Raw genomic sequence first — 7,612 nt, 5'->3', positions numbered from 1 at the left:
TCCTTACTTCTCCCTTACCCATCATTCCTCTTTTCTCTCTATCGCCTCCTTTTTCTCTCTTTCCTCTATTCCCTTCTCTTTTCCCTTTCTAATATCTTCACCTTCCTCCCTCCTCCCTCCCTCCCTACCTTCTAAGATGGTCATCCCCATATCATATAACTGTCTCAGCCAAGTGCTCTACTCTCAGTCCTATCCAATCCCCACCTCCTCCTCCCTCATCCCTCCCTCATCCTCCTCATCCCTCCCCTCATCCCCCCATGAGGATTACTAAACCTCTTAACACGAGTCGTTGGAACAGTCCCCAATCCAATGTACGGGAGTTCCATTAGCCTGCAGAAAGAGAGAGGGCGGGACAAACCAGGCCACATAACACGAGCCAAAAATATGATGCGCAAGTCTCCCTTAATAGCTACTGTTCTCTTGTTTTTCTTCCCTGGTATATTTTAGAAACTCTCTTAAAAATTATCATGGCTAATATTATAGGATATAAAGGTAAGTTTAGTGGTGAGGTTGTTTGTTTTAGGTGGTACATTATGTAACTTGTCATCACGTTAGGCAGAAGAGCGAGGTTTGGTGCGTCAAGTCCACAGAAAACGGGAATTTCTAGGCGCTGTTGCTAATGCGAGAGGTGGTCGTATTTTTAGCGTGGTAACCTTGGTAACGGAAAGGAGTTATTACAACACTGGGGAAACTTGTATTATCCAGCTGGGGAAACTTAGGTTATCCAGCTGGGGAAACTTGTATTATCCAGCTGGGGAAACTTAGGTTATCCAGCTGGGGAAACTTAGGTAATCCAGCTGGGGAAACTTGTATTATCCAGCTGGGGAAACTTAGGTTATCCAGCTGGGGAAACTTAGGTTATCCAGCTGGGGAAACTTGTATTATCAGCTGGGGAAACTTAGGTTATCCAGCTGGGAAACCAGGTTATCCAGCTGGGGAAACTTGTATTATCCAGCTGGGGAAACTTAGGTTATCCAGCTGGGAAACTTAGGTTATCCAGCTGGGGAAACTTAGGTTATCCAGCTGGGGAAACTTGTATTATCCAGCTGGGGAAACTTGTATTATCCAGCTGGGGAAACTTAGGTTATCCAGCTGGGGAAACTTAGGTTATCCAGCTGGGGAAACTTGTATTATCCAGCTGGGGAAACTTGTATTATCCAGCTGGGGAAACTTAGGTTATCCAGCTGGGGAAACTTAGGTTATCCAGCTGGAAACTTAGGTTATCCAGCTGGGGAAACTTAGGTTATCCAGCTGGGAAAAATCTTGTATTATCCAACTGGGGAAACTTAGGTTATCCAGCTGGGGAAACTTAGGTTATCCAGCTGGGAAACTTAGGTTATCCAGCTGGGAGTTGTTCCAGCTGGAAACCAGGTTATCCAGCTGGGAAATCTAGGTTATCCAGCTGGGGAAACTTCAATATCCAGCTGGGGAACCAGGTTATCCAGCTGGGAAACTTGTAATATCCAGCTGGGGAAACTAGGTTATCCAGCTGGGAAACTTGTATTATCCAGCTGGGAAATTTAGGTTATCCAGCTAAACCTTAGGTTATCCAGCTGGGGAAACTTGTATTATCCAGCTGGGGAAACTTAGGTTATCCAGCTGGGAAACTTGTATTATCCAGCTGGAAACTTAGGTTATCCAGCTGGGGAAACTTAGGAATCCAGCTGGGAACTTGTATTATCCAGCTGGGGAAATTTAGGTTATCAGCTGGGGAAACTTAGGTTATCCAGCTGGGGAAACTTGTAGTATCCAGCTGGGAAACCTGTATTATCCAGCTGGGGAACTTGTTATCCAGCTGGGAAACTTAGGTTATCCGCTGGAAACTTGTATTATCCAGCTGGGAAACTAGGTTATCCAGCTGGGAACTAGGTTATCCAGCTGGAAACTTAGGTTATCCAGCTGGGGAAACTTGTATTATCCAGCTGGGAAACTTGTATTATCCAGCTGGGGAAACTTAGGTTATCCAGCTGGGAAACTTTAGGTTATCCAGCTGGGGAAATTCTGTTTATCCAGCTGGGGAAACTTGTATTATCCAGCTGGGGAAACTTAGGTTATCCAGCTGGGGAAACCTAGGTTATCCAGCTGGGAAATCTTAGGTTATCCAGCCGGAAACTTAGGTTATCCAGCTGGGAAACTTGTATTATCCAACCGGGGAAACTTAGGTTATCCAGCTGGGAAACTTAGGTTATCCAGCTGGGGAAACTTAGGTTATCCAGCTGGGGAAACTTAGGTTATCCAGCTGGGGAAACTTAGGTTATCCAGCTGGGAAACTTGTTATCAGCTAAACTGTTATCCAGCTGGGAAATCTAGGTTATCCAGCTGGGGAAACTTGTATTATCCAGCTGGGGAAACTTAGGTTATCCAGCTGGGGAAACTTGTATTATCCAGCTGGGGAAATTTAGGTTATCCAGCTGGGGAAACTTAGGTTATCCAGCTGGGGAAACTTGTATTATCCAGCTGGGGAAACTTAGGTTATCCAGCTGGGGAAACTTGTATTATCCAGCTGGGGAAACGTAGGTTATCCAGCTGGGGAAATTGTATTATCCAATTCCATTTGACTACAGAATAACATGAATACAAACACAAACTTGGAACACACTCCATCCCTTGTTAGAATTTGGGATGGTGACTGATGGTGACTCGTGTTGGATGGTGACTGATGGTGACTCGTGTTGGATGGTGACTGATGGTGACTCGTGTTGGATGGTGACTGATGGTGACTCGTGTTGGATGGTGACTGATGGTGACTCGTGTTGGATGGTGACTGATGGTGACTCGTGTTGGATGGTGACTGATGGTATTTCAATGTTGGATGGTGGCTGATGGTACTCATTGTTGGATGACTGATGGTGACTCATTGGATGGTGACTGATGGCATTGACTCGTGTTGGATGGTGACTGATGGTGACTCGTGTTGGATGGTGACTGATGGTGACTCGTGTTGGATGGTGACTGATGGTGACTCGTGTTGGATGGTGACTGATGGTGACTCGTGTTGGATGGTGACTGATGGTGAGCTCGTGTGCTGGATGAGCTGATGGTGACTCGTGTTGGATGGTGACTGATGGTGACTCGTATTTGGATGGGCGGCTGATGGTTTGACTCTCGTGTTGGATGGTGACTGATGGTGACTCGTGTTGGATGGTGACTGATGGTGACTCGTGTTGGATGGTGACTGATGGTGACTCGTGTTGGATGGTGACTGATGGTGACTCTGTTGGATGGTGACTGATGGTGACTCGTCATTGGATGGTGACTGATGGTGACTCGTGTTGGATGGTGACTGATGGTGACTCGTGTTGGATGGTGACAGTGGTGACTCATTGTTGGATGGTGACTGATGGTGACTCGTGTTGGATGGTGACTGATGGTGACTCGTGTTGGATGGTGACTGATGGTGACTCGTGTTGGATGGTGACTGATGGTGACTCGTGTTGGATGGTGACTGATGGTGACTCGTGTTGGATGGTGACTGATGGGGCTCGTGTTGGATGGTGGCTGATGGTGACTCGTGTTTGGATGGTGACTAGGTGGTGGGCTCGTGTTGGATGGTGACTGAGTGGTGACTCGTGTTGGATGGTGACTGATGGTGACTCGTGTTGGATGGTGACTGATGGTGACTCGTGTTGGATGGTGGCTGATGGTGACTTTCGTGTTGGATGGTGACTGATGGTGACTCGTGTTGGATGGTGACTGATGGTGACTCGTGTTGTTGGATGGTGACTGATGGTGACTCGTGTTGGATGGTGACTGATGGTGACTCGTGTTGGATGGTGACTGATGGTGACTCGTGTTGGATGGTGACTGATGGTGACTCGTGTTGGATGGTAACTGATGGTGACTCGTGTTGGATGGTGACTGATGGTGACTCGTGTTGGATGGTGACTGATGGTGACTCGTGTTGGATGGTGACTGATGGTGACTCGTATTGGATAGTGACTGATGGTGACTGATGGTGACTCGTGTTGGATGGTGACGTAGTATCCCAGCGACTCTTCCCCAAGATTACACTCAGTGACAATGTTATCTAGGGTGACACAATGTTATAAAGGGTGACACAATGTTATACAGGGTGTCACAATGTTATAAAGGGTGACACAATGTTATCTAGGGTGACACAATGTTATCTAGGGTGACACAATGTTATCTAGGGTGACACAATGTTATCTAGGGTGACACAATGTTATCTAGGGTGACACAATGTTATCTAGGGTGACACAATGTTATCTAGGGTGACACAATGTTATAAAGGGTGACACAATGTTATACAGGGTGACACAATGTTATCTAGGGTGACACAATGTTATCTAGGGTGACACAATGTTATCTAGGGTGACACAATGTTATCTAGGGTGACACAATGTTATCTAGGGTGACACAATGTTATCTAGGGTGACACAATGTTATCTAGGGTGACAGTTATCCTGATCGTCAGTGTAGAGCCTCGCCTTAGTGACAGATAATGAGTCTGGTTTAGTAAGGTCATAAGAGGTCACTTAGAGTCGTTTAATGGGGGGTGGGAGGTGGCTGTTCAAATTAAGTTAGACTACCGTGACGTCTTATCTTAAGTTAACCTCATCAAGACCGGTTTATTGTCCACTATTAAGTTTGATATTAGAAGCAGTTAAAAGAGTCCTCTGACAGGGGCATAAATGAGGTATTCTCTCTCTCTCTCTCTCTCTCTCTCTCTCTCTCTCTCTCTCTCTCTCTCTCTCTCTCTCTCTCTCTCTCTCCCCGTCTTCATTTCACTCCTACCTCAATCCCCCTCCTCCCCTCCCTCCCCTCATGCTTCCCCTCTTCCCTCCTTTCCCCCTTCCTTCTTCCCTCTTCCCTCCTTTCCCCCCCCTTTCCCTTCCTTCTCCTCTTCCCTCCTCCTTCCCCTCTTCCTCTCCTCTCTTCCTTCCCCTATTCCTCTCCTCCTCCCCTTCCCTTTCTCCCCTCTCTTCTTGGTGCCATCCTGTCTCCCCTTGGACCAGTGTCTGAGTGGGGGCGACAGTGCTACCGCTAGGGTGTGGAGTGAGAGAAGAGAGAGAAGGTCAGGGTTCTATCTGAAAACGTGGGTGACACCAGATACTCCTCCTCCTCCTTCCCCTCCTCCTCCTTCCCTCCTCCTCCTTCCCCTCCTCCTCCTTCCCCAATTCTTTTATTCTCCTGAATTTTACCTCTAATACTCCTTGTTCGTTCCTACTCCTTGTCCTTGATGAACCTCCCCTTCCCCCTCCCTCCTTCCCCTTCCTTTTCCTCTTCCCCATGCTGCCATCTCCACCGCAGAACCCCCAGCTTCTCCCAGGACAATGTTAGTTGGTGTTGACTGCGGCTGGTGGTGAGGAGGACCATGCTGATATGGCGTGTGGATCATCACAAGATTAGACAACCCAAATTGGTTTTTAATATTAATCAACTTTTACAAACATAACTTAACCTAACCTAATTTAACCTATAACCCAACTCTAACCTAACCTAATCCCACTAACCTATCTCGCGCCGAAATTGCTACGAGTTCTCTCTCCTGGTTGGATAGTTTGAGTACCTTTTAATGTCCCTTTGTTCATTCTGCCTTCCATTTATACACCTCTATCATATCGCCCCCCTTTGTTTCACGTTTCTCGAGGAGTGCAAATTAAGATGCTTTAACCTGTCTCTGTACTCAAGGTTCCTAATGCCCTGATTAGTCTTGTCATTCTCCTCTGAATTCTTTCCAAGATTCTATATCAACCTATCTAACCTAACCTAACTATCATGATAACAAGTTGCTGTCACCTGATCTTGAAAAGCTAAGGTGGTGTCAACGCTACTTAAGGTGGTGTCAACGCTGGCTTAAGGTGTCAACGCTGCAGACGCCAAGATGGCATCACCGTGACTCTGACAACTTTTCGCGCGCTCTCCATGTTTGGAAAATTGAAAAAGTCACGACACGGGAAGAATGACAAAGGAAGGACATTCTCATTCCTCACTGTAGCTGATTCCCGCCAAAGGCAATCAACTTCGCAATCTTCCTGTCAATCTCTTGTCTGTTCAGCTCGGCCCCAGGGGACTTTCACGCCGAGGGCCTTTTGTCTCCCGAGCTGAGGGTGAGCCAAGAGGGAGAATCAATGTTTCCGACAGTTTTGTAAATATAGTGACCGATTGTTCTTATAGTATGGTAGATGAAGTTGATAGCTAATTCGACCCTTTATAAGTTGAGAGATTGTTGTGTTAATTTCACTGGACCATTGGTGGATTTTCTGACAATTTCTGGTGATGTTTCTGAATTACAGTTCGGAATTGGGTTTAGCTGATCACCTGAAGATTATCACCTCTCCTTCCTAGCTTAATTCACTATTGATTAAACACCTTAATGCAACTTAACCTAGTTCTAATCTGACCTAAGCAAGTCCTAATCTAATCTAACCAATTTAATTCAACCAATCTAACTCCAAAACAACCCATTTAACCTAACCTAACCCAGCAATCTATCCCAGCCCAACTTAACCCAACATAGCCCAACCAAAACCCAACCTTAACCTACTTCTAACCTAACTCCAAGGTAACGTTACAGGTGTTTAATCATCAGGTGAAACGCTTGAGGGAGGAGGGCTCATCTGTTGTCACTGGGCAGTACACAGATCGTTCGTGTTTGTTATTCAGTTATGTTCGTCATTACGTCTTGATAATTTGTCATGAAATTTGGTTAATAGCTCATCTACCCCCTGACTAGTTCACTGACCCTGATTAGCTCACCGACCTCTTGAATAGCTCACTGATCTCTTGAATACCTCACTGATCTCTTGAATACCTCACCGACCTTGAATAGCTCACCGACCTCCTGAATAGCTCACCTAGCCGGCGCCTAAGGGTGAGAGAATTGGGGTGTACCAGGAGTTCGAGTGATGCTTGTAGACCCGGGGTGAGAGCTAGATAAAATGGGTGTGGTTGATTATGTTCTCTACGGGGCGGGGCGAGGTGAGGGGCAGGGGTGAGGTAGCAGGGTGGGCAGGGGGCAGGGGCGGGGGGGAGGTGAGGGCAGGGGTGAGGTAAGGGCGGGCGGGGAGGTGAGGGGCAGGGGGTGAGGGAAGGGCAAGGAGGTGAGGGGCAGGGGTGAGGTAAGGGGCGGGGCAGGGAGGGAGGGCGGGGCATAGGAGCTTGACCTCAGCCTGTCGTGTTGAATGGGTATGGGTGAGAGTGAGGAGGTGATGTGAGGAACATATCATCCCCTCCTATCACCTCCATCACCTCCACCGTTCCACTCCTCCATCACCTACCCTCCATAGTGGTGTAATACAGAGGCCTGGGGCGTCACCAGCATCGGGTGGACTTGTGGTGTTATATTGAGTGTAGAACTGACGCAGGAGGCTCACCCCACCTGGTCTCACACAGCCTCCCTCATCCTCTCTCCCTCCTCCCTCCCCTCACACAGCCCCCTCATCCTCTCCTCCCCTCCTCCCTCCCCACACAGCCGCCCCTCCTCCCCTCTCCCTCCCTCCTCACACAGCCTCCCCCATCCTCCCTCCCTCACACAGCCTCCCTCATCCCTCCTCCCTCCTCCCCACACAGCCTCCCTCATCCTCTCCTCTCCCCCTCCCCACACAGCCTCCCTCATCCCTCTCCTCCCTCCCTCACACAGCCTCCCTCA

Source organism: Homarus americanus, unplaced genomic scaffold (assembly GCF_018991925.1).
Source record: "Homarus americanus isolate GMGI-L3 unplaced genomic scaffold, GMGI_Hamer_2.0 scaffold60103, whole genome shotgun sequence".
Lineage (NCBI taxonomy): Eukaryota > Metazoa > Arthropoda > Malacostraca > Decapoda > Nephropidae > Homarus > Homarus americanus.
This window is presented reverse-complemented; position numbering follows the sequence as displayed.